At 34.6% G+C, this 25796-nt stretch overlaps 1 pseudogene; it reads right to left on the reverse strand.

Annotated features, from left to right (window-relative positions):
* Positions 1-13367: 13367 nt before the first annotated feature.
* Positions 13368-14351, reverse strand: LOC149151630 (copper transporter 6 pseudogene; annotated as a pseudogene).
* Positions 14352-25796: the final 11445 nt, after the last annotated feature.

Below are 25796 nucleotides of genomic sequence, written 5' to 3' on the forward strand. Positions count from 1 at the left end.
TGTTCTTGATTAGTTTTAGAATAAACCGTGATGTCATCTAGATAGATCACAATAAATCTGCCAATTTCATCAGCAAAATAAATATCCATTGCTCTTTGAAATGTGGCTCCAACATTCATTAACCCAGAAGGCATCTTCACATACATGAAGGTACCCCATGGAGTAGTAAATTTTGTTTTATCTTGATCATCTGGGTGAACTAAAACCTGATTATAAGCTAAAAAGCCATCTAATAAAGAAATCCTAGAAGACTCAACTACCTTCTGTAGAATATGATCCATTTTTGGTAAAGGGTAGTTGACCTTTAGGGAAACTTTGTCAAGGTTTCTAAAATCTATGCACAATCTAATTTCACTTGTTTTCTTCCTAGTTGGCACAATATTGGAAACCCATTTAGAGTACCTAAGAGGAACTATGATTTTAGAGTCATACATTCTTTTAATTTCCTTCTCAATTAAAGGCATCATAACTATATTTATTCTTCGAAGCTTTTTTTTAAATGGTTTTTGATCATCTTTAATTGAAATTTTGTGTTGTATAATCTTTGTAGCATATGTTTTAAGATCTTCATAGCTCCAAGCAACAACATCACTGAACTCCTTGAATAAAGCAATGTATTTTTGTTTTTCAGCAGCTGGGAGTGATTTAGATAGTTTTATGATTTTGGGGTCTTTTTCAGTGCCTATGTTACAGTCTTCTACTACTGCTCCTGTGGGCTCAATCTTAGGCTTTTTAGCCACATCATTGAAATCAAATAATTCTTGCAGTGGAGCTAGACCTTTAGGTAAAACATTATCTTTTAGCTTAAGTGTCTCAAACTCTTCTTTTTATGGGTCTATTTCAAGCAATTCTAATTTATTTACAACTTTATGTATGGGTGTATTTACATCTGAGTTTTCTAACTACCTTTCTAGATTATAATGTACAACTATTTGATTTTCTACTTCATATTCCAAATCAATACTATCATCTTGAAATCCATCATTAGATTGCAGAAAGCTTTCAATTTGTTTATCACTACCAAACACATGCCAATACCTCATATTATTTGGTACAGTTGGTCGATGTTTCACTTCCACTGTATATTCTCGATTAGGGGAAGAAATTTTGCATGAACTAGCTGAAAAAGAAAGATTATTTGGAATGATATTTTGTTTTCTAGGAATTGTAGAAAGATCATATTCAAGAAATCTCTCTAGAAAATCAAGCACAACATTTCTGTATGCTCTCATTCTAGGGTGTTTCACTGAATACTCTCCTTTAATTTGCTTTATAATTAACTTGGCATCCCCTTGAATGGAGATTCTCTTGGCACCTAATTGTTTTAGCAACTGCAATCCTAATATATGGCTTCATACTCTGTTGTGTTATTGGTACATTGAAAATTGAGCTTGTATGAGTGACCCTCAGCATGATTGTTTTATGTGTTTACCACCCATATTCCTGTTCCATAACCATCTTTGCTACAAGATTCATCAAAGCTCATGTTCCAAAGAGGTTCAGGAGGAGTATTTGGTTCTATTGTTTGTGTTTGGTTTGGGTCTATTTTAGAAATTTCAGTTTCAGCATTGATCACCTAAGTGTTGATGTCTCCATCATTATAAAGAATGAAGGAGTCTAAATCTGAGTGAACAGAGTAAAGTGGATAGTTGTGAGGCTTGTCTTGACTACTCACCATGAATTTCATCAAAGTTTCCCTATATAATATTCTTTGCTGCCCAAAAACTGGTATGGTGGCAAAGATCATATCCATCTGTAGGGTACCTTGTAATTTCTCTCCCCATGAGCATGACAACAGCATGCCATACTTAGGGGGAATATCTGCAACCACTATGTCCATTACTAGACTTTTTGCAGGGATTTGAGCTAAAGTAACACATAGGTCTTTGATGAGACCTAGGCATCTTACTTTGCTAGAATCAAAGGAATACAAGTCTTTATAAGGTCTGGTAATGTCAAGTCCTAATTTCTCCATAACAGCTTTAGGCATTAAATTGTGGGAGGCACCTGAATCCAACATAGCATTATGGAGAATCTTGTCATGAATATTTAGGCTAACATAGAATGGAGGAACTCCTCCTTCCTATGGTTTTCCCTCAACTTCTGGTCCAAATAAGAGTTCAAGCTGGTCATCATTCAGATTTACAGAGTTTGTGTTTTCCCCTATATTTAGAGCTTTCATCACTTGGGGTCTGTACATGTTTTTGTTCATTAACTCTATTAGAGGAATAGGAATTTTCAATTTTGCTAATTCATTCTCAATGTTGAACAATGTTTGAATCTTAATCAAGTTGGGAAGTTCAGATTGATCTGTAATTTCTTTTGATATAGGATCTTTTTGTTGACTAGTGGTTGGGATATCTATTTGAGTAGTTTTAGAAACACTATCAACTATCTTTTTGACAGGAATTTCTACTTTCTTATTACCAGAATTGTCCACAATTTTCTTAGGAAGACTGTCTGTGGTTTTCCTAGGATCAATTTCAGAAGACTTTTTTAGTCGGATTATTAGAGTTTTTGTTGTTGAGAGTGTCTGAATTATTTTTTCTCCTAAGGTTATATTGCCTATAGACCTCCATGATTTCATTTTCAAAACCTTGTTTATATTCATCTGATTCTTCAAATTCTAGTTCAGTTTGAGCTAGGAGAAAAAGTTCTTGCTCCTCTTGAATGAGAAAATATATTTCATCATCATTTATTCCCATAATATTTATTTGATTATCATCAAAATCTTCAATGGTATTACCCTCATCATCAGTGTAATTTTCCTAAAAATGAGGCTGAACCTACTAGTTTGGACCCTTTTGTTCTCGTTGTTTGATTTGGGGAACATTCCTTCTAAAGTTTTGGTTTCTATTTCGAGGATAATTTTGGTTCTCTCTTGTTTGAGCTTTATCATTTATGTTTACTCTTTGCATCATATTTTCGACTGCCCTCACTAGGTTATCAATTTTGGGATCAGAGCCAGAAGTGGAGAGATCTTCTTTTATGGTAACCCTGCATTTAGATTTTAATTTGGCCTTCTTGGCTAAGATGTTAGCTTCAACTTTTATAGCATTTGCTTGCATTTCTTCCAAAGTTTTCGGGTCCCTCTCTCTAAGTTGATATTCCATGTCTACATCAAAAACATTAGGAAAATATGTTAAAGCTAGGCCAAGGTAGGGCTTGATGTCTATAGGAATGGCATTGTAAACTGTATTAAACCGTTCATAGTATCCTTCCACAGTTTCATTTGGATTTCTTTTCAATCTTTTATATTCATTTAGGAGTTGAAGCAAATTTTTCTTGATTTCCCATCTAGCTAAGAAAGTTTGATGGAATGCATCAAGGTTAGTTATACTTCCTGCAGGTAAAATCCTAAACCATTTTTTGACATCACCTCCTAAACTTTGAGCAAACAATCTCATTTTTACATCAGCTTCATCTACTTCTTGAAGGTCAAACACATTATTCATTCTATCCGCATGTTGTTGAGCAATATGAGAACTAGTGTTACTCAAATGGACTGATAATCTCTAGGCATATCATTTAGCTGGCCTAGTAACACCAATGGTGCATACCTACCTACCATAGCTGGTCTGTTAGATTGAATGGAAAATGGACCTATGATAGGTGTAGTTGTGATAACTACAAGGATAGTAAGAATAACAGCGTGAGATATTATAGGTGAGGAAGCAGAGACTATGGAACGAGTAGGACTAGAGGGTTGTAGATTAACAAATTGGGAAGATTGGTTGGAAAAATAATTTTTTGCAACGGTTAAAGATGAAAATTCAACAAATTGTTGAATATAAGCTTCATCAATGGCTTGGTTCAAAACAGAAACTAGATCCTGTAATTTATCAAATTGTTGTAGGGATTCAAGATCAGGATCTGTTTCAAAAGGTTGGGTTTGGGTTATATATGGTCGCAGTATGGTTTTTTCAATGATAGTCTGATCTACAAAACTCTTGGATTTTGATTTAAAAAATCTATGCTGGAAAGGCAAATCAAACTCTATACTTTAATAGTTTCAAATTTCTCTGGAATAGAATTAGACCTTGACACAGGTTTATTCTCAAGAGGAGAATTGAACCGAGACGAAGGACTATTACTACCTTGGCTCTCTGTAAAACTTTTCTTTCTCACCAATTTCTCTAGATTATCTACAAATTCAGCAGGGTTGGAATCAGGGTGAGCTCTAGTGAAAATTATTTTGGGAGCCAGGTCTATAAAAATTCATCACACAACTAATAAATCAAAATTATAACACACTCAAATATATAAAATATAACAACCTTAGATTAGATATTTCATGATGATATACCAATTTTTGTTTAATTGAAATACTGATTAAATACCAGGGAATAATTATTTTTTAATCTAAAGAGTATTGTTCCCCAGTACGGTCGCCACTATGTTGTCGTTCTATATGCTTGAGGTTGAGGGAGTAAACACATAGGACAACATCAAAACCACTTTGGAAGTTGGGATCTAGCCCTGCCAGCATTAGAGAGGGATCTCTCTATTTAATTTAGCTTTGTTTCATCTAAATTTTAGGCTAGTTATGACTATACTATTTGTTTTGATTTGATTGGTTTGGTTGATTTAAGTGTTATAATTCCATGGACCTATGGAGTCTATAAATTAAACGGTATTTGGCATCAAATTTATAGAGGAGTTCTCACAAGGCAATCTAGGTTGCACTATTTGGATCTTTTCATAAATTTAAATGGATGGTGAAAGAGTAGAAGTGTAAGGTTCAGTAGAAATTAAGGAGCAACTAAAAATTCCTTAATTTGACTTCAGTGGGAAACATGAAAATTATTAACAACCAAAATAGGGTGATCTAAATAACAAATCCTATTTATTATAGTTTCTGTTAAATAATTGAGATTTTCATAATAACAAAGAAATAAAAACAATGTTTAAACAAATAAACAGAAGAGACACATCACCATTTTGTACACCACATGAATCTTGTGAAAGGTCCTTGTATTATTGATGCTCCAATACTTTGAAAATTACAATATGCAGAAGAAATTACATTCAGAAATCAACCCTTAATACTTCAAATAGTGAAGTATTTACACTAACAATGATAAAATCATTTACAAAATCATTGTCAAATCGATAATGTATTATTAGCCTAATTACAAACATTAAGATTTATCTCCGGCAGAAAAATAGACCACATAGACAGTTAGAAACAAAGGTGGCTCTATTTTGGTGGATTCGGTTGCTGAGTTAACCTGAAACTCTGTTGCATTGATGTGTTGACTGTTGTGCTAGCTGATGTGCTGGCCGTTGTCTTACTACACCCGAATTGCTCTTCAATCTAGTAAATCACAAAGCTTTTCCCATTTGTTTTCATCGGGTATGGTTAATTTAATTAGCCTCCAGTAAATTTCATCGACCTCTATGTATTTGGAAAAAGTAGGTTTCACTATAAAAATGTGTTTTACCTGATTTTGTATGTAGAAATCATTTGACATGGTTTCTAAAAATGCCTTTGTTTTCATGTTGTCCTTTATCCCACTGAACTTGACTCTGCTTTTGGCCATTTCCTTTAGCTTTAGGACATAGTCTTCCTAAGTGATCAATTTATCATTTATTACATAAATGTTGGGCAACCCTTTCTGGATCAATGCTACAATTATGTTGTAGAACCTATTTACTCCCAGCTCCAATGTTTCACACCTTTCTTCTAACTAATCAATAAGGTTCCTTTTGGTCAAAACTTTCTTGACTTCTAAATAGTCGCAGTTTTGTCACTGATTTATAATTCTTCAAATTCATATTTTGACTTAGAATTCAGGTATCTGATAATGTTAGAGGCTTTTGTGGGCATTTCTCCAAGCTTTTCCCTTCCCTGATGGAAGATCAGGATGGATCTAATTCAATTGAAAAAAGAAAAAGGAAATCTAGCATCACAGTTAGATTGATTAACTATCAATCAATGAACTTGAGATGAAACAGAATTTGAATTAAATTGATTAACTATCATCACTGGTGAATACAAAATTCAACTTGTAAAGTTTTAATTGTGACATAAAAACATTCAACTTTCACCAGGGAGGAGGGGTGGATCAAGCTGCTATAATAGAATATCACAGTATTGCTTCATTTTTTATTGTTGTATGTATGATCTTTCACTTAGGTTTTGGATGATGTATTGGAAACACTTTCTTATTAGGGTTTTCTCACTTACACATGTATGGTTTGAGAAGATTTTTTGGAAAATGTCTAGATGAAATAAGATATGCAAACTATGATGGAATCTCTAATTAATAATTTTACTAGTCTTTATTTCATAATCTAATATACAACCAGTGTTTTTTTCTTCTGATAAAAAACCTTCAACTTTCTCATCTGAAGTTTTGCAGTGTTGCAAACACCAATTTACAAACTAGACTCACGGTAACACTCAATATTGAGAAATAGTTTTACATAAAACCCCTTTAGACCAAAGCAGAACTATGAAATACATCTCTAAACTTTCTACAAAATACCCACAAATAGAAAAATCAAGAAATATAACGGGCAGCTTTCAGGAGACCATTGATCTTTTGCCCCTCTGATATTTTTAGACTTTTCCCAGAATCCATTCATAGTTTGCTTTGAGTATCTGCATCGTATGATTTCTAATTCTTCAAATTCATATTTTGACTTATAATTCAGGAAACTGATAATGTTAGAGGCTTTTGTGGGCATTTTTCCAAGCTTTTCCCTTCCCTGAACAATGGTTTCTGTAGCTTTTTCTATCAATTCCTTCTGCTCAAAGATTATTTGGATAGATGGCCAAATCTCATTCATAGAATCTAGAATACTCAACTAGATGGTTTCCTTGGCTTGGGCCAAGGTCTGAACAATTGAGGTATCCCTTTTTACCTTTTGCAACTTCTCCAACAATCTCTATGATTTCTACATTTCAATAATACGAGAAGCTTCAGCTTTGGCCTTTTGTACTACTAAATCTTTGAGTTGATCCTACAAAGTCTTGATCTCTTTTGACTGGATGGACATGTTCTCTAGTGTCTTGGTCACCTGTTCAGCGCTTGCAGTATGAGTGGAAGAAGTAGCTTCATTGGTTGTTCTTATCGCTGGAAGCTGAGAAATGGGTATGGCATCCAGGGGGACAATAGCCATCTTCTGACTCTGTTATTTCTCCTTTATCATCTTCTCCATTTCTGCCTCCATCTGTCTAATTTGTATGTTCTGATATATAATCAACTTCATCATGTCTGCCTTCTGTGCTTCGTTTTCTGCAATGTCCTTGGTTAATGGATCCTCTGTGGCTGACAACTTAAGCTGCTTTCTCAAGGCTGCAATGTCCAGATTATTCTTCTTGATAATCTCCTCTGCAACATTGACATCTTTAGGATCATATCCTATCTTTAGCACCGAGTCTTCCAAAGACTTGATCCTATTATCCTTTGCTAAGGAGGATACTTTCTCTATTTTCAACTGAGACTGAACATTGGCAAACGAAACCTGCAACTTGGACAATGACATAGCAATGTTAGTTACTGTGGAAGATATCATCTCACCAATTTTCTTATGCATCTCCATTTGATCAATGGGATGTATGTCTTTGGTGTTGAACTTAATTGTAGTGCTCTTGTAGTTTGCTGTTGTTTTTGGCTTTGGAATTTGAACCTCAAGAAAATTCATTTGCATCTTTCCATGCTCTGTGTCAAACACTGATAACAATCTACTCTGTGAGCTGGAGGTCTGCTTCCAAAACTGATTATAGGTAATGTTTTTAGGAATCTCATTCTTAAGCTTAATCTCCATGTACCTATCAAAAACTATATTTTCCTTCTCTGTTTGGACATTCTGTGACTCTAGCTAAGTTTCCTTTTGACCTTGTGATGATGAAGGTCCAATAAAAGATGTTATTAAATTTGCTACTTGCAGGTGGTGAGTCTGTAATTATGATGGAAACTTGCTCTTCTGTCTCTTTGTCCACATCTGTCCTAGGATTCAATTTTGTCCTCTTCCTATAAATGATCCTAAACTCTTTGGCCTCACATACTATTGATGATGATGATCCTTCCTCCCTCTGTCTTTTGCTTGATTTCTCCTCAGGAGTGGGAGTCTGCAAACTAGAAGTAGAAAAGAGTTGTTCTTCAGCTTCCTATAAGGTGTTTTTTGTCCATTCCACCTGATTTGCATACTTTTCTATTTTAGGGCCTTGAAGTATGGATGTAGGGAGTACTTTTATTCTCTACTCTAAGCTTTGAATTAATGCCACAAGGGTCATAAGACCATATAAAACTCAGGCTGAACTTCATATCTTTAAGCATTTTGTCTACTTCTTCACCTGCTGTCCTAGTATTATATACAAATGGGCCCACCTATGTCTTTATGCAAAATTGTGATTTCTTTTTGGCCACCACAAACTGAATGTCATCAGAATTTAACATCTGTCTAATCTACTCTAGGGAAAAAAATCCTCATGGGGAGGTATTTAGGGAGTTTCTATGGTGCCAATTCACAACCATAAACCCTGATCTCTATGTAGTTTTGGTATAAATATCAATCCCCAGTCTTGGCCTAATCTATTAGGTGCTTCATTGATTATAGGTTGTATTGAACTGTTAAGGATGTTCATGGCTGGGTGAACAAATTCCTCGATAAACTGATTGTAAGAGAAATCTTGTTGCTCTTTCATGACCAATGAGGTCCAAAAGATCAATGGTTGTTGATTTCCTGCATCATCAAGCTTTTGCATTGCAAAATTGAACTTATCTGCCTAATAGTAAAGAAACATATAGATAAAACAGAGGTGTAATTTAACAACTACTCCATGGAAAATTTTAGAAATTGTTCATGAATGTTGTCAGCCAAGAATTGGTTGAAATCGAATACAATGGATGGCTTACTGTTTGGAAACCTAAAATGGGTTCATCTACCTACTAATCAGAATGATAACCCAAAATATAGGAAATTATGGATATGATTTCCTTAGCTCGATCAGGGAAGATGGAGGAAGGATATGGAGGGTTCTTCTTAGGTAACTAGGCATTCTCAGGCAAGAAGATCTCGGAAATTTTGGCTCTGGTAGCAAAATCTAGCTTCTGATAAAGCTAGGTGAGGGATTCTAAGGAGAAAGAAGTATTGTTTTCCACAGGGGATGCTAGCATCATTTGGTCAATGGACTGGGCAAGAATTGTAAAGAGAATGTCACCGGATGGGGCCGTGATAACTCTTTGGGTAGGGACATAATAGGCCTGGCATGTTCTGGTAAACTCAAGGGCTTGGAAGGTCAGGGGGAAGATGTAATTGGGAAGATTGGACTCCCAAAGCCCAATTTCATTAGTTTTATTTGCATGCTTGTCTTCCAACCAACAATATGACTCTAAAAAATCACAATCACATTGGGTTTCATTTATTCGATAATCCCTGTCAGCTAAAGGGATGTGATCTAAATCTATGGAGGGAGGGATCAAGGGATTAAAAATTTTATCTTTAGTTTTTCTTTTGGGAGGCATGATTGTATTAGTGAAAGATAAGAAATTGACAGAAGACGTTACTGGGAAACAGTTTAGGTAACGAATTGTTAGGTGAAGGAGACAGAGGATTGTTAGTTTCAATTTGGTTCTGTTCGAGGAAACACTCTGAGAACAGGTCGTTGTATAAAAGCTGTCGATTTATAGAGGATAAGCAGTGAAAAGGGGGGAAGTGTCAATTTCAAAAGCTTTTAAACATTGTTGTCAAAGTCCCTTTGGAAATGGCGCGGGACCGTTAATTTCAAACGGTTACCCGGGAAGTATGAAATTAATGTTGAACATTTATTTCTTTGTCGGGAGTGCATTTAATTGGTTAATGGCTAGGCGACGTGGCGAGAGGTGAGAGGTGAAGGTATCGTTGTGGGGACGTGGTAAAGCGGGCGAGGGGACGGTGGTTTTAGAGGGGGTAGAGAGTGGTAAGCGGTTTCGTCCAAGGGGGATGTGAAATGTGGAAAGGGTGCCGCGTAGGGGATCGGGCCCAGTGGGGAAACAACCTTTTCAGACCAACTCCACCTCCCCCCCCCCCCCCCCCGCAGTAAAGTCAAGATGGAGAGGGGGGCCGAAGAAAAATATGGGCCGTGGATCATGAGCGGGAGAGGATCCCGACGCTCTGGCACCGCTGTCTTTTAACCATATACAATAGAGAAACTTTGTCGCCATGTGTCTTTCATGTTTTTCCTTTTTGACTTAGGATAAAGGTTTAGGAATAAAATCATGAAAAACACTTTATCCCATTGCACCTGTTTGTCTCTTTACCATATCATTAAAACTTAGGATATAAATGGTATAGGCATATATTAACAAAACCATCTAATTTACCTACCCATAACTAAACTAACATTTTCTTTTCTCTAAAGGGTGCACTTAGACTAGCAAACCCACATTATTTTCTTTTATACATAATGAAAAACTATCTAACCTTTCACTTATTTCTCCTATTGATTCAGATTAAACAGTTGAATCAATGTCATTTTCTACTTAAATACTGATTTACCAATATTAGATTGTTTGACAAATCTCTATTCTCTAACCTAATTTACAAAAATTTAAACATGTTTAACCATGATTACACTATATGAATAAACAATTAGCTAGTCATTGTGGCAATTTGAACAAGCTGGCACACAACCTTTATTTAACAATAATGAAAAAATCTATCTATTAGTAGTGGCATTTAGACTTGCAACACTTTCAATATTATTCCCCTTTTTTGTTTTTCTTTTGATAGGGTTTTATTTTTCATTGTTTTTCAATTTTTTTGTTTTTCCTCTTTTTTTTTTATTTAGACCCTCTTTTCATTTTTTATTCTATTTTTTCTTTTATTTGAAAATCATTGACAGGTTGACAAGAATTTACAATATAAGATTCTTGAGATAAAATACTCAAATACCTTGAGATCCTATAAATTAGAAGACCCTAACAAATACTACATGTCCAAAATATCATAAGTCACTACATATAACACTAGTTCTTATGATGTTTGTAAAAATATCCTAACTTCTTTAGAGATAAATCTCAATCATTAATTTGCATATACTACTAAAAATATTCTGGAAAATAAATCCTTACCATCCATTTAATAATTATTGATAATTAAATTACAATTATAAAAATCATATTCTAAAATAAACAAACCTATCAATATAATTAACCAAAAAATTTAACTCAAAATAAATATCGTTAATACTTTTACTTTAATTACTTGAACTATATTTATTCGAGCTGATTCATTTATTCAAAACATATCCACTTTACATTAATCTAAACCATATTTTTGCATTTACATTAACGACATATATTTATATTTTTAATCCATATTAAAAACTATATTTGCGATTTTTAAAAAAATAAAAACTATGTTTTAGATTTTTTTTGCTGATCCATCTCATCTGGGAACTTACTTTTATTTTCCATTATTCTGTGATTACTTTAACCATCCCATCTTGTTCGCATCCGTTCTCTTGAACACATCTTTTATTTTTGGGAAGTTCGTTGTTGGCAGGTGCAGCCCGCTCTTTCTAATTTTAGGAAGTATACTGGTGGATTTGCTTTGATTTCTGGAAGTTTACAGTGTTTTTTATGATGGAAGATCAGGATGGATCTAATTCAATTGAAAAAAAAAAGGAAATCTAGCATCACAGTTAGATTGATTAACTATCAATCAATGAACCCGAGGTGAAACAGAATTTGAATTAAATTGATTAACTATCATCACTGGTGAATACAGAATTCACCCGAGGTGAAACAGAATTTGAATTAAATTGATTAACTATCATCACTGGTGAATACAGAATTCAACTCGTAAAGTTTTAATTGTGATATAAAAACATTCAACTTTTACCAGGGAGGAGGGGTGGATCAAGCTGCTATAATAGAATCTCACAGTATTGCTTCATTTTTTATGGTTGTATGTCTGATCTTTCACTTAGGTTTTGGGTTTTGCTTCTTATTAGGGTTTTCTCACTTACACATGTATGGTTTGAGAAGATTTTTTCGAAAATGTCTAGATGAAATAAGATACGCAGACTATGATGGAATCTCTAATAATAATTTTACTAGTCTTTATTTCATAATCTAATATACCACCAGTGTTTTTTTCTTCTGATAAAAAACATTCAACTTTCTCATCTGAAGTTTTGCAGTGTTGCAAACACCAATTTACAGGCTAGACTCACGGTAACACTCAGTATTGAGAAATAGTTTTATATAAAACCCTTTCAGACCAAAGCAGACCTGTGAAATACATCTCTAAACTTTCTACAAAATACCCACAAACGGAAAAAAGCAAGAAATATAACTGGCAGCTTTCAGGAGACCATTGATCATTCGCCCCTCTGATATTTTCAGATTTTTCTCGGAATCCATTCACAGTTTGCTTTGAGTATCTGCACGTTGTCTACCAAATATGTAGAAACCAATTGCAGAGACTACAATGACAACAACGAACACACCCACGTTGTAAGACATGACCGCTAACGATTCTTGGTGGATTTCTATCACTGTGGGAGAAATTCAGCACAATATTCAGGAGTTCCGCCTCCCTGGTACATAGCATATATATTTCTCTTCTCATTTCTGGTACCTTGAATGCACATCTTCTAAAATTTTGAATCCCCATATACGGTGCGTAGCTTAACCTGTTATATTATATATTTCCTCTTCGCTTCATTATTTCTCTATCATCTTCATCTATTCTGATGTCTATTATACAGCAGACCGTTATAATTTTGATATGTCTAGAGACAGTATCTGTCACATACTGATCTGATTAGGATCTATACCATCCCTCTGTCTTGCTTTTGAGATCTTATAGTTTTTTTTACTCAAGATATTTCTACATGGGCTATCTGGGACTCCTCCTACTATCTGCTATATGATGTATATTCAGAAATATTTATGAATATAATTCAGCTTTTTTTCCTTACAAAAAAAACTATCAATCAATGAACCCGAGATGAAACAGAATTTGAACTATCATCACTGGTGAATACAGAATTCAACTTGTAAAGTTTTAATTGTGACAAAAAAAACATTAAAACTTTCACCAGGGAGGAGGGGTGGATCAAGCTGCTATAATAGAATCTCACAGTATTGCTTCATTTTTTATTGTTGTATGTATGATCTTTCACTTAGGTTTTGGATGATGTATTGGAAACACTTTCTTATTACGGTTTTCTCACTTATACATGTATGGTTTGAGAAGATTTTTTGGAAAATATCTAGATGAAATAGGATATACAGAATAGGATGATTTATAGCTTTATGAATCTTATATATCATGGAATTTCTAATTAATAATTTTACTGGTCTTTATTTCATAATCTAATATAAAACCAGTGTTTTTTCCTTCTGGAAACATTCAACTTTCTCATCTGAAATAATCTAATATAAAACCCGTGTTTTTTTCTTCTGGAAAAAACATTCAGCTTTCTCATCTGAAGTTTTGCAGCGTTGCAAACACCAATTTACTGACAACATTCAACTTTCTCATCTGAAGTTTTGCAGTGTTGCAAACACCAATTTACAGACTATTCAGTGTTGCAAACACCAATTTACAGACTAGGCTCACGGTAACCCTTAGTATTGAGAAATAGTTTTACATAAAACCCTTTCAGACCAAAGCAGACCTGTGAAATACATCTCTAAACTTTCTACAAAATACCCACAAACGGAAAAAGCAAGAAATATAACTGGCAGCTTTCAGGAGACAATTGATCTTTCGCCCCTCTGATATTTTCAGATTTGTCCGGAATCCATTCACAGTTTGCTTTGAGTATCTGCACGTTGTCTACCAAATATGTAGAAACCAATTGCAGAGCCTACAATGACAACAACGAACACACCCAGGTTGTAAGACATGACCGCTAACATAAGTAGGTAGCCGGTGGCAACACGGACTGTGTGCCATAGGGTCTGTACCAATCCAGCAGCTGCCCAAGCTTTATTCCCACCATGATAACCTCTGTAATTAGACAGATACTCATTCATTACAGAAATGACAAGAAGTAACACAAGAGCCAAGATATACATCACCACATGGCCTGAAGGCCAGTTCGCAAAAAAGAATTCAACATCACTGCCCCAATAAAAGCTGCTCCTCATGTGTTCCATGGCCATCTGTGTGGATGGTGGCGAAGGCGGTGTGGGAGGTGACATCGTAGGCATCGGAGGCATACCGTCCATTGTATTTCTCTAGGTTTTTGACAACAATAGTTGCAGAATTGTATGAAGAAATGGATCTGGTCTTCTCTTTTTATAAAGAAACGGAGTTATTCATGGAGTTGTTTCTAATGCCATGAAGTTTTACGTGGATTTATTGTTCGGAATTGGGAAAAATTTGAGGTGAAATTTTGATTTTTGATATTTAAATTGGTTTTTTTTACTGTATATAGATTCAGAGACCTGAAAAACCCTAGAGCACTTCTACCATGCAAATTTTATCCATAAATTTATTATTTCAATGAATTTCTACTAAATTTTAGACAAATTAAATAAGAAAAATAAATGAGAAAAGTTTTAAAAAATCACATTAAAAACAACTATTTTATAAAAATAACATAAAAAATAAAATAGAACTGATAAATATATGTTTGGATCTCAATTTTCATGTTAAATAAACCCAGAACATTATCCAATTAAAAAAAAAAGCACCCAAACAAAGTTTGCTATAACTTTATTTCTATTTTATAAAAATAACATAAAAAAATGAAATAGAACTGATAAATATATGTTTGGATCTCAATTTTCATGTTAAATAAACCCAGAACATTATCCAATTTTAAAAAAAGCACCCAAAACAAAGTTTGCTATAACTTTATTTAATCATGGTGTTGTGTCCACAAATTCGTTGTCTGATGGTAGAAATTTGTTGCAATCCAGTAAAAAATAAATTCAAAAAAATCAGAATGTTTTCTCCGATAGAAATCTGTTGCAATCCAGTAAAAAATAAATTCAAAAAAATCAGAATGTTCTGTCTGATGGTAGAAATCTGTTACAATCTATTAAAAAATTAAATTCAAAAAAATCAAAGATCAGAATGTTGTAGGATTAGAAATCTGTTGCAATCCAGTAAAAGATAAATTCAAAAAAATTAGAATGTTTTGTTTGATGGTAGAAATCTGTCTCAATTCAGTTAAAAAAAATAAATAAAAAAAATCAAAATCTTGAAATGTTTGAATAATTTTTATAATAGAAATAAATTCAACTTTATAAAAATCTCAAATTTTAAAATTTAACAACTATAATTTAGATTTTCAAAATTTCTACCAAATTTTATTATAATCTTACTGATTTTTCTATTATTTTTTTTAATTACTTTATAGATATTTTTCGACTACCTAAAAATAAGCTAAACACATTTTACAGCGACTTTGCAGACTCCCTGTAAAGAAACATTCACAACTGATGAACGGCGATTGGGACGCATGTCCCTTGTCCCTTCTGTTTGTTGTCTTTTCAAGGAATTAACTAAATACCAGTCTCATTTATGTCTGACATGTTTGTTAGGTAGTCCTACGTCCTCGTGGCTGTCAGACTGAGACACACTGAATCTCTTATGAATTTAGATAGAGTCTATTAACCAACGAGAGAGGCGCCCATATCAATGTAATTTGAGATGTTACTTTATTTTTATTTTTTTTAAATTATATAAAAATAAATAAATTTATGATGTAAAATATTATTGTAAAATTGAAGTTTTTAAAAATAGTTGGTTAAAATTAACTTAAAAAAATACTGTGAAAAGGAATTCTATCTATAAGTTAAATTAAATATATATAATAAGATATAATATTTTTAATTTATGGTGTTTTTTTAATGTGAGTTTGTTTTTTTTAAACCATAATGAATTGTTGAAGTAATTTAGGTAAATTAAGAGTATGTTTAATAGTCTACCAGTCAAATATACTTATAATTTATGCCTTAATAAAAAGTCACGTGGATAGAGGTACCTACTCTTCAAACTTTATAAGAATAAACCAAACTTTTTAGAATCGTAAATTTAAATTGTGCCCCTGAATTTTCCAAAACTTTGAATGAAGCATAGTAATTTTATTAAAAATTGTATTCCCAAGTTTTGATGCAGTGGTGTTTTTTTGACATATATTTTAATTATTTGTAAATAAAAAATTTGGATCATAAATCTAAATTGTTGAGTATATTTACTATAAATTTTCAAAATATTTTTTTAAATGTTAAATCCATTTATACATTTAAAAATGCAATTTAAACCATAAATTTGATTTGATTAATAATAATATAAACCATAACAAATTATGATTTCACCCACATTTATATAACCAAAAACTAATATTTGTGAAAAAAAAATTACTTTTATAAAAATTACATTATTTTTTTTAAATTAGATAAATATTAAAATTCTAATTCTAATATAATTATCAAAATATTGAAAAAAATATATTAAAATTAAATATAAAATATTGAAAAATAATATTAAAACTAAATATAAATCATCATACGTCATCCTCCGATTAAATCATAATTATTTATTTTAATAATATTTATTATGTTTAAATAGTTTAAACTTGTATTTTAATTATATCATTTTAATATATTAAAAGTAACTATAAATCATCATCTATCATTGTATTAAATCTTCATTATTTGTTTTAATAATATTTATTAGGATTAAATATTTTTAAAAATATTTTAATTTTATCATTTCAATGATATTTATTATAATGAGATGTTGTAAAATCTGATTAAATCATAATTATTTATTTTAATAATGTTTATTATGATTAAATATTTTTTAAAATATTTTAATTATATCATTTTAATAATATTTATTATAATGAAATGTTTTAAAAATTAAATTTGATGAGAAATATATTTCATTTTCATATATATATATATATATATATATATATATATATAATTAATTTAATATGGTTTCCTTAAAAAAGAGTTAAAAAAAACTATAAAATCAAAAGACATGAACCATGTTAAAACATTTTAATATAATTGTCAGGCCAGGAGTAACTCCAGTTTGGCAGAAAACTCAGAAAATTTGATTTGTGTATATTCCATAGGTAACCCATTGTTATATACAATAGGGAGTGATTGTTCAGTTCATCTCCCGATGACTGTTCACCTTCCCAATTTATTTATTTACATAAAATTCCCAATCATGAAGATTAGGTGTCAACATTCCCCCCTTTAATCTGAAGGGATGTTGGTGAGTCCAAGCATCATTCTGAATCGTTCAAGCTTTTCCCTTCCAAGTGCTTTGGTGAAGATGTCTGCAATTTGCTCATTTGTGGAACAATGACGGAGATGGATTGTTTTGGCCTCAACATGATGTCGAATCAGATGATATTTAGTATATGCTTTGTTCGATCATGGAACTTTGGGTTCTTGGCAAACTTTATTGCAGAGGTATTATCAATCATGAGTGGAGTTGATTGTACTTGTTTTACCTGCAAATCTTCAAGAATTTTCCTGAGCCACACAATTTCTTTCGTTGCTTCAGCTGCTGCCACGTATTCTGCTTCTGTTGTGGAATCTGCTGGAACTGATTGTTTGCATGATCTCCAGGAGACAGCTCCTGATCCAAGGCTCATGGCATATCCTGAAGTAGATACCCCAGTTTCTTTGTCTCCATCAAAGTCTGAATCAGAGTATCCAATCAAGCTGAAGTCGTCCACCTATGTATACTTGATTCCAAGGTCTTGAGTTCCCTTCAAGTACCTTAGAACTCTTTTTGCAGCAGACCAATGTCCCTCACAAGGCTTTTGCATGAACTTGGAGAGGATTCCAACAGTAAATGAAATGTCTGGTCAGGTAGTAGTGAGGTAGATGAGACTTCCTGCAAGCTGTCTATACTTTGTTGCATCCTCAAATTCCTTTCCTTCAATAGATGTGAGCTTTAAGTTTTGTTCCATTGGAGTAGAAAGAGGATTGCATTCTGTCATGCCAAATCTGTTTAACAAATCTCCAATGTATTTCTTTTGAGAAAGAAATATGGCTTTTGGATGTTGGGTTACTTCAATGCCAAGATAGTAATTAACATAGCCCAAATCAGTCATTTCAAAACTTTTCCCCAATTCCTTCTTTATGGATGCAATGTAGCTTTCATTGTTCCCTGTCATTAAAAGATCATCTACATATACCACAAGATACACAACTGTTTTGCCAACTTTCTTGACAAACAAAGTTGCATCATCAAGATCAAAATGATTGAAGTTGAGTTTCAGAAGATGCTCAGTTAGTTTTTCATACCAGGCTCGCGGTGCTTGTTTGAGGCCATACAAGGACTTCACAAGTTTGCATACTTTATGTTCATGTCCTTTCACAGCAAATCCTTCAGGCTGGGACATAAAAACATTCTCTTTTAGATCTCCATTCAAGAATGCAGTTTTTACATCCATTTGATGGACTTTCCAACCATTTTGAGCTGCTAGTGCAAAGAGTGTCCGGATGGTGGCCCATTTTGCTGTGGGGGCAAAAGTTTCCTCATAATCGACCCCTTCCTTCTGTGCAAAACCTTTTGCCACAAGCCTAGCTTTGTGCTTGTCAAGTGAGCCATTAGCTTTGTACTTGTTCTTATAGACCCACTTGCAGCCAATTGGTTTGGTTCCAAATAGAGGATCAACCAGCTTCCAAGTGCCATTCTTTATGAGAGCATCATACTCCTTTTGCATCGCTTCTTTCCATTCATCATGAGAAGCAGCTTCTTTGAAGGAAGTTGGTTCAAAATCTGTAGACAAGTTCAATTCACAATCATAAGTAACATCCATATCAACAGGTGAATTAGAGTCATCTACATCACCTCCATTTTGTTGGTTTGAATTTCTGGTTCCTATTTTTCCAATTTCATCAGGATGAACACTTTCAAGTGTCTTTGTCAGCCACTTTGGGGGACCTTTATGAGATGGTCCAGGCTGCTCTGTCGATTGAGTTGGGACTGAATCAAGATTGAGTCTCCCAGTTCTATCAATTACATCACTTAAAGCATCATCCGTTGTTGGAGTTTCATGCAGGGGAGATTGTTCTTCAGAAGAAGATTCCACATGTTCATCTAGTATAGGAATCCCCCCTTCAAGATGTGGAATCTGATTATCAAATTCTTGAAATGATTTCGTTTTTGCTAATCTATCCAAGCGATCAAGTTGCCGCTCAACAACATTGTCAGATTTGGATGATTCAAGAAAAATGACATCTCTAGATACAACAAACTTTTTATTTACTTCATCATAGAGGTGGTATGCTTTAGAGGTGTTTGAATACCCCAGGAAGATACACTTGTGACTTCTAGCACCAAGTTTGTTTCTATGTACCTTTGGTATCAAAGCATAACAGGTGGAACCAAAGATCCTGAGATGTTTTACCGAAGGAACATGTCCATACCACAATTCATAAGGAGTCTTGTTTCTTATAGCATTTGATGGACATCTATTCTTTATATATGCAGCACATAGAACAGCATCAACCCAAAACATTATCTTTACATTTTTGAAGAAAAGCATGGATCGTACCATATTCAAGATTGTTCTATTCATTCTTTCTGCTACACCATTCTGTTGGGGATTATAAGGCACAGTTGTTTGATGTTTGATCCCATGTTGGCGAAGATAGTTTTCAAATTCATTTGATGTATATTCTTTTCCATTATCAGTGCGAATAGACCCAATATGAGTTTGTGCATCATTTTCAATCCATTTATGAAAATTCTTGAATGTTTGAAAAGCATCAGATTTGTTCTTCAATAAATAAACCCAACACATTCTGGTGTAATCATCAATAAAAGTCATGAGATATTTATTTCCATTTGCAGAAGGAACAGGCATTGGACCACATAAATCTGAATGAATGAGTTCAAGCTTCCTATGTGCTCTTGAATGTGAATCATGAAAAGACTGTTTGCTATGCTTTCCTAGAATGCAAGCATCACATTGCTTATGTTTCCTAGGAATTGTAGGCAAACCAGCAACACCATTTTTCTTCAATAAGCGGAGACTGTCATAGTTTAAATGTCAAAATCTAGCATGCCATAATAAACTTGATGGAAGTGTACCTTCTTCATGATGAGAAATATATGAGAAATGTTGTGCATGAGCAGAGGTTCCTTGCAGTTTGAGAAGTCTTTCTTCTTCTATTCCCCTCATGACAAGTGAGTGGTCAAATGCTTTTCTTACCTCAAGCTTCCCATCAAAAATATGAATGGAGTGACCTTGCTGGCGGATGTGGACCAAGGACAGCAAGTTTCTCTTGAGCTGTGGGAGATATAGAACATGATCCAGAAGAAAGTATGGAAGACCAGGCAGTTTAAGCCTGATTGTGCCAAGCCCTGATGGCTTGATTTTTGACTGATCTGCAAAGTATACTGCTCCATCAACATTGTCAGTGAAATCTTCAAAAAAATCTTTTCAATGAGTCATATGACAGGTTGCTCCTGAATCAAGCAACCAATCATTTTTCGAAGAAGCAAGTGAAGCATTAAACAAATCTTCATTTACTCCAATGTTACATTGTGCCTCAATATAGTGAGCGGATTCAGGTGCTTTACCTTTGTCTGTATCATCAGTTTTACCTTTCTGCTGGTTTCTTTTCTGCTCAATTTTGTCCCATGGTAGCTTGCATGTAGAAGCATCATGTGATCCATTTCGTTTGCAGCGAATGCAATGCAGATCTGCTTTTTCTCCTTGAGAATGTCTGCCCCCCCTGCCTCTGAAGTATCTTCCTCTTCCTCTTCGTCCACCTCTTCCTCTTGTAGAATCTTGAGCAGGATGCTTTTCTTTATGAGCAAGGCAAACAGTCTCTTCAGAAGATTTAGGGACCGTCTTCTTTCCAAAGGCTTTCTCTCTTTCAGCAAACTTTTTCACAAGAGAGTCAAAGGTTATATATTTAAGATTTCCATTTGCTTGTAAAGACTCAAGATAATTGGAGTAGGTAGGATAGAGTGCCTTGAGAAAAGCAATAAGAGGGATATCCAACTCAACCTTAGTGGATTTAATATCATGCATTATAGACTTTACTTCAGATGCAAGAGCAAGAGGATCATTATTTTTCAGTTTAAGAGTGAAGAGTTTAATCATGAGCTGAACAACTTCAAGTGTAGAATGTGAGTCATAGAGTTCTTTCAGCTTTTGTAAAGCTTCAAAGGCAGTTGAATATGATGAAATATGGCGACTTACTTCTTCATTTACAGATGTTGTGATTAATGCATAGGCTTTGTTGTTCTTGTTTTCCCAAATGACGAGCTCTTTGTCTGATGTAGGTTGCACTGGGTCATTTTCTCCTTCTCCGACACACACTCCTTTCCACAACTCATTGAAGATGAGGGTGTGTTTTATCATCCGGGACCATTAAGGATAGTTCTCCTTGCCAGTGAGAATTATTCCTACCATAGAGATGATTGAATGCATTCTGTAAAAAAAAATACTTCTGCTGATAAAAAAAACTTTTGCTGATAAAAAGAACTTTTGCTGACAAAAACTAGAAGTTTTGTTGCAAGCTTTCCTAGCCTATTCCTTCTACCACAGATTCCAAAAAAAATTATCAATCTTTAGATGTTTAAGACACTCGTTCCTTTATAGCCAAAAACTGTCTCCAGGGAAACAACACATGCTACAGAGTAATTCTATACATTTTGACTTGTTCTCGGCACATTGCAGTGGTACATTGGTACATTATTCTATGTATCTATCCTGGTAGCACACCTTTCTCTATGATTAGCATTTCGGTTTTGGCTCTGCGTGTTTTGTTACCAACAAATTGGTTGATTACATTACTTTGGCTTCATCAACAATTGAAAAACATGTCGTTGGGACCTTTGCTTGGAAGTCGGAGGGCGAATTCTCCGTACCACAACACGGATGTGTTGGATCTCTCTGAATTCATGGACTTGTGGGCTTCTAACAGGCTGTCCAATGTCCTCGAGCATTTACACCTTCCGGTGGACTGGAAAGAGACCGCAACGGCACATATCATTAACGTCGATATTCCGATTTGATCGATAAACCCTGTCAAAATAAATTGTTTTCCACAGATTGAGAGGGTCGGACACCATTCTCAACGGAGCAGACTAAAACAAATTGTTTCCATCTCTACTGACTGGAAAAAAAACTCGATGAATTATACCACCATGCGTTTGCTGATGCTGAATATACGATTTCTGTGTGTCAATGTCAGGCAGCGTTCAACAGCGTTCACAATCAGGCAGCGTTCAACGATCTTGTCGATGGCGTTTTCGCTGCGCATGGAATCCCTCAGAATGGTGAGAGCGTTAGGTGAGATAATGGTGAGAGCATTGGGTGAGAGCGAAATGAGGCACCAACGCATCTCTGGGTATGTCAGGCCATCGACAGAGGCAGAGCAGCGCTCAGAACTGACGCAGTGGCAGACTATTTCAGGACAGAGGCAGTGGCAGAGATGAAGGGAGTTACGACTATTTTTAGGACTGGCTCTGACACCATGTCAGGCCAGGAGTAACTCCAGTTTGGCAAAAAACTCAAAAAAACCGATTCGTGTATATTCCATAGGTAACCCATTGTTATATACAATAGGGAGTGATTGTTCAGTTCATCTCCCGATGACTGTTCACCTTCCCAATTTATTTATTTACATAAAATTCCCAATCATGAAGATTAGGTGTCAAAAATAATTTAATTATTTTTTAATAATTTTTTTAAACTATAAAATTAAAAAACACGAACCATGTTAAAACATTTTAACATAATTTAATTATTTTTTTTATAATTTTTTTAATTAACATAGATTAAATAAAAAATTTAAGAACGAAAGTCGTGAAATAGAAAAACTATATATGATTTAATTCTCAAAGTAATGAAAGTAATTTTAAGGTATCTTTACATGGAAAAAGTAATTAGTTTTTCAACTGGAGAATTTTTTTTTTTTTTACAATTATATATTAAAAGAATGTTCATTTAATTACTAAATGAAATAGTGTTTTTTTTATTTTTTATGAATTTTTATCTAGTTAATTTAACTAAGATCATGCAAAGATTTTTAAAAACTTAGTTTAAGTTGTTTAATTTATAGAATTTGGGTGTTCCATAAGGAGCTAAATCTATTTATATATTGAAAAAAGTATTTTAAATAATAAAGAATCACAATCTTAGTTGAAATTGTAGGGTCACATTTCTATGAAAAACCATTTCATCTATAAATTAGAGTATGCCTTCAAAAATATATTTAAACTAAACATCAAATTTTATTATTGATTATATTAAATAATTTATAATGTTATAAAAATTTATTGAATATTTATTGAAATTTAAATTATACATAATTTTTTCCCTGATGGGTGTTGTATACAACCAAGTAGAAGTCCAGGACATGGGCGTCCATGTTAGTCCCACATGTCATTAATGTTTATGAAGCATATCAAGCAAGCCTCAGGGGTGAGGAGCGGATGAATGTTCTAGAGAATATTTAGAGTATAATCGGGTTTTTATTCGCAGTAGAGTGCATTTGTAAGTGTCAGGTCATGATGGATAGGAGTGATGGGGGTGATGTGTGTTCGAGTGAGATTGGAGGCTTTCCAATCAAGCCATTCCCATTCTTTGATAGGTCATTGTGTAAAAAGGGCAATGGGAGGAAGAAGAATGGTGTGGTGTTGGTGCTTTAGGTGATGCAAAGTGTTATATGAGACCTGTAGAAATTTTGAATAATATGACACTTATTCACAAAGATTATCCCGATTATACACTATTGCAAAATACATGCATAATACATAACCTCCTTTACGTTGATCATCAATTTAGCAGCATTAAAATCAATGAAACATCAATCGCATGCGCACATTAACACAATATGTAACCCGGGGAAACCATACAGATGAAAACCCCACACTATCTGTATATTATAATGATTGAGAATATGTAACAATACATAGTACAATACTCCTCACAAGTACTCAGTACTATCTCCACCTGTTACACACAAAACTAGCTCAGATCTGATCAATCACAGCTCAAATCTCCTCCACTGCTTTGCCTGCCTCCACTACGCAATCCTGCAAGAGAAATCACGTGAGCACAAGCTACAATTGCCTTGATATTGGCCCACACTGCGCAATCCTCATTGGCATTACTCAATCCATGCATGTGCAAAATGTCATGCACAACTGATAGTCACAACTCACCCTTTCACTTACCTCTAACACCTGTCTCTGTTGAATTGTCCATGCACTGAGTTAACTGATGTATTCTTTAGTTTCTTTATGAGTTAATAATTAGTGAATTAATTAATATTTAATTCACACAACTCATCACTAGTGTATTCTTTAGTTAGACTAAATACAACTAGTTCAACTAAGTCAAACTGAACACAACTCCATCAACTCCACATCCAACTCCACAGAACTCACATGCCTGAGTTCTAACTGAAGTCCTCCATGCAATAGCTCAACTAACACATAAGAAACCACGTGATTCCTTTTGTCAGCTGCATGTGTCACATCCATAGCTCGAACTGAAGTGCTCCAAGAGAATAAGATAATGTTTAGAGTCCAAATATTACTAAGGGCTAATAATATTTGACTGTTTCTATTTTTAGCCTGGCAGTCTAAAAATAGACTCTGATCACTTTGTTGTGAACCAAAAATAGAATTCCATCTATTTTTCCCAACATGACCAATCATCCATAAACAACATCCTGCAACTCATAGACCATGATCCATATGTCTAAAAATAGACATAGTCTAAACATAGACTTTGCGCCAAAAATAGTCTGCAGGCCCACTTAGTGAAGGCGACTCCTTTCCACTAAGATCCATCATCTTGTTGCATTTTCAACACTCCCTCTCAACAAGATATGGATTATCTGCAACCCCTATCCTGCAACTCTAGAATGTTCTGCATGCAACACATTTGCCCGGTCCACTTGCTCCAACAACACTTGGAACAAAAACGCTCCCAACTGACCACTCTGTTGGGTTAGGAACATACTCTGATGCTGAAGCTCTACCTGCTACTGACAAGTGCTCCCTCTCTGACATCTGCACTACTGCAACATCTCCATGCATCTCGCACCATTGCACACCTCTCTGTGCCACCTAGCACTGTGCAAAACACTTGTGCCTCTCACATTGTTGCAGCCTACTAGCTATGCGCTGTCCTGGGATTCCCTACACTGTCGCTCTCTCTGCTGCTCCATCCGCATCTGTCTCTACCCAATCAGTCGGTTCCTGCCACTCCACATCGGGGCTACCGTAGCAAGGTCTCATCCAAGAGGTTGGGTACCTCAAGGATCCTGCCCCTCCTCCTTGGGACGATCAATCTACATCACCCCACCTCCTACCTGGAGGTATGGCTGCATGCGATCCCTCAGCCCACTTGGCTCGAAGTTTCCCCCTACTAGAGGTCTCTGCATGAGTAGATGTCTCTACTCGATCTCCTCTCAGCTTCCCTTGTTGTGGCTGCTCCACAACCTCCTGAAGCTATTGCACCAATCGTGGCTCCTCCACAATTGTCTGAGACTTCTTCTAGCTCTGCATGTTGAGGGGTAATATACGCTCCCTCTCAACCACCAAGTCTCCATCAGTTGCCTCGCTGCTCAAGGCTTTGCATACATCTACATGCAACTGATAAAAGTTCCTGACTCGAACCCCTATCTTCCGGGTTTCTCCAGTTGTCTTGTTGCGTAGGAAAGACTTTCCCTCGCTGAAGACAACATCATATCCCTTGTCTTCTAACATCGCCACAGAGATAAGATTCTTCTTCAATCCTGGAACATGCATCACTTCCTTCAATCTGAAGGGTTTACCAGACTCCCTCTCAAAGGAAATGGTACCAATATCGGTCGCACTGTATCTACCAT

Source organism: Pinus tabuliformis, chromosome 9 (genome assembly GCF_031772625.1).
Source record: "Pinus tabuliformis cultivar Carrire ecotype Pingquan chromosome 9, CPIR1, whole genome shotgun sequence".
Taxonomy (NCBI): domain Eukaryota; kingdom Viridiplantae; phylum Streptophyta; class Pinopsida; order Pinales; family Pinaceae; genus Pinus; species Pinus tabuliformis.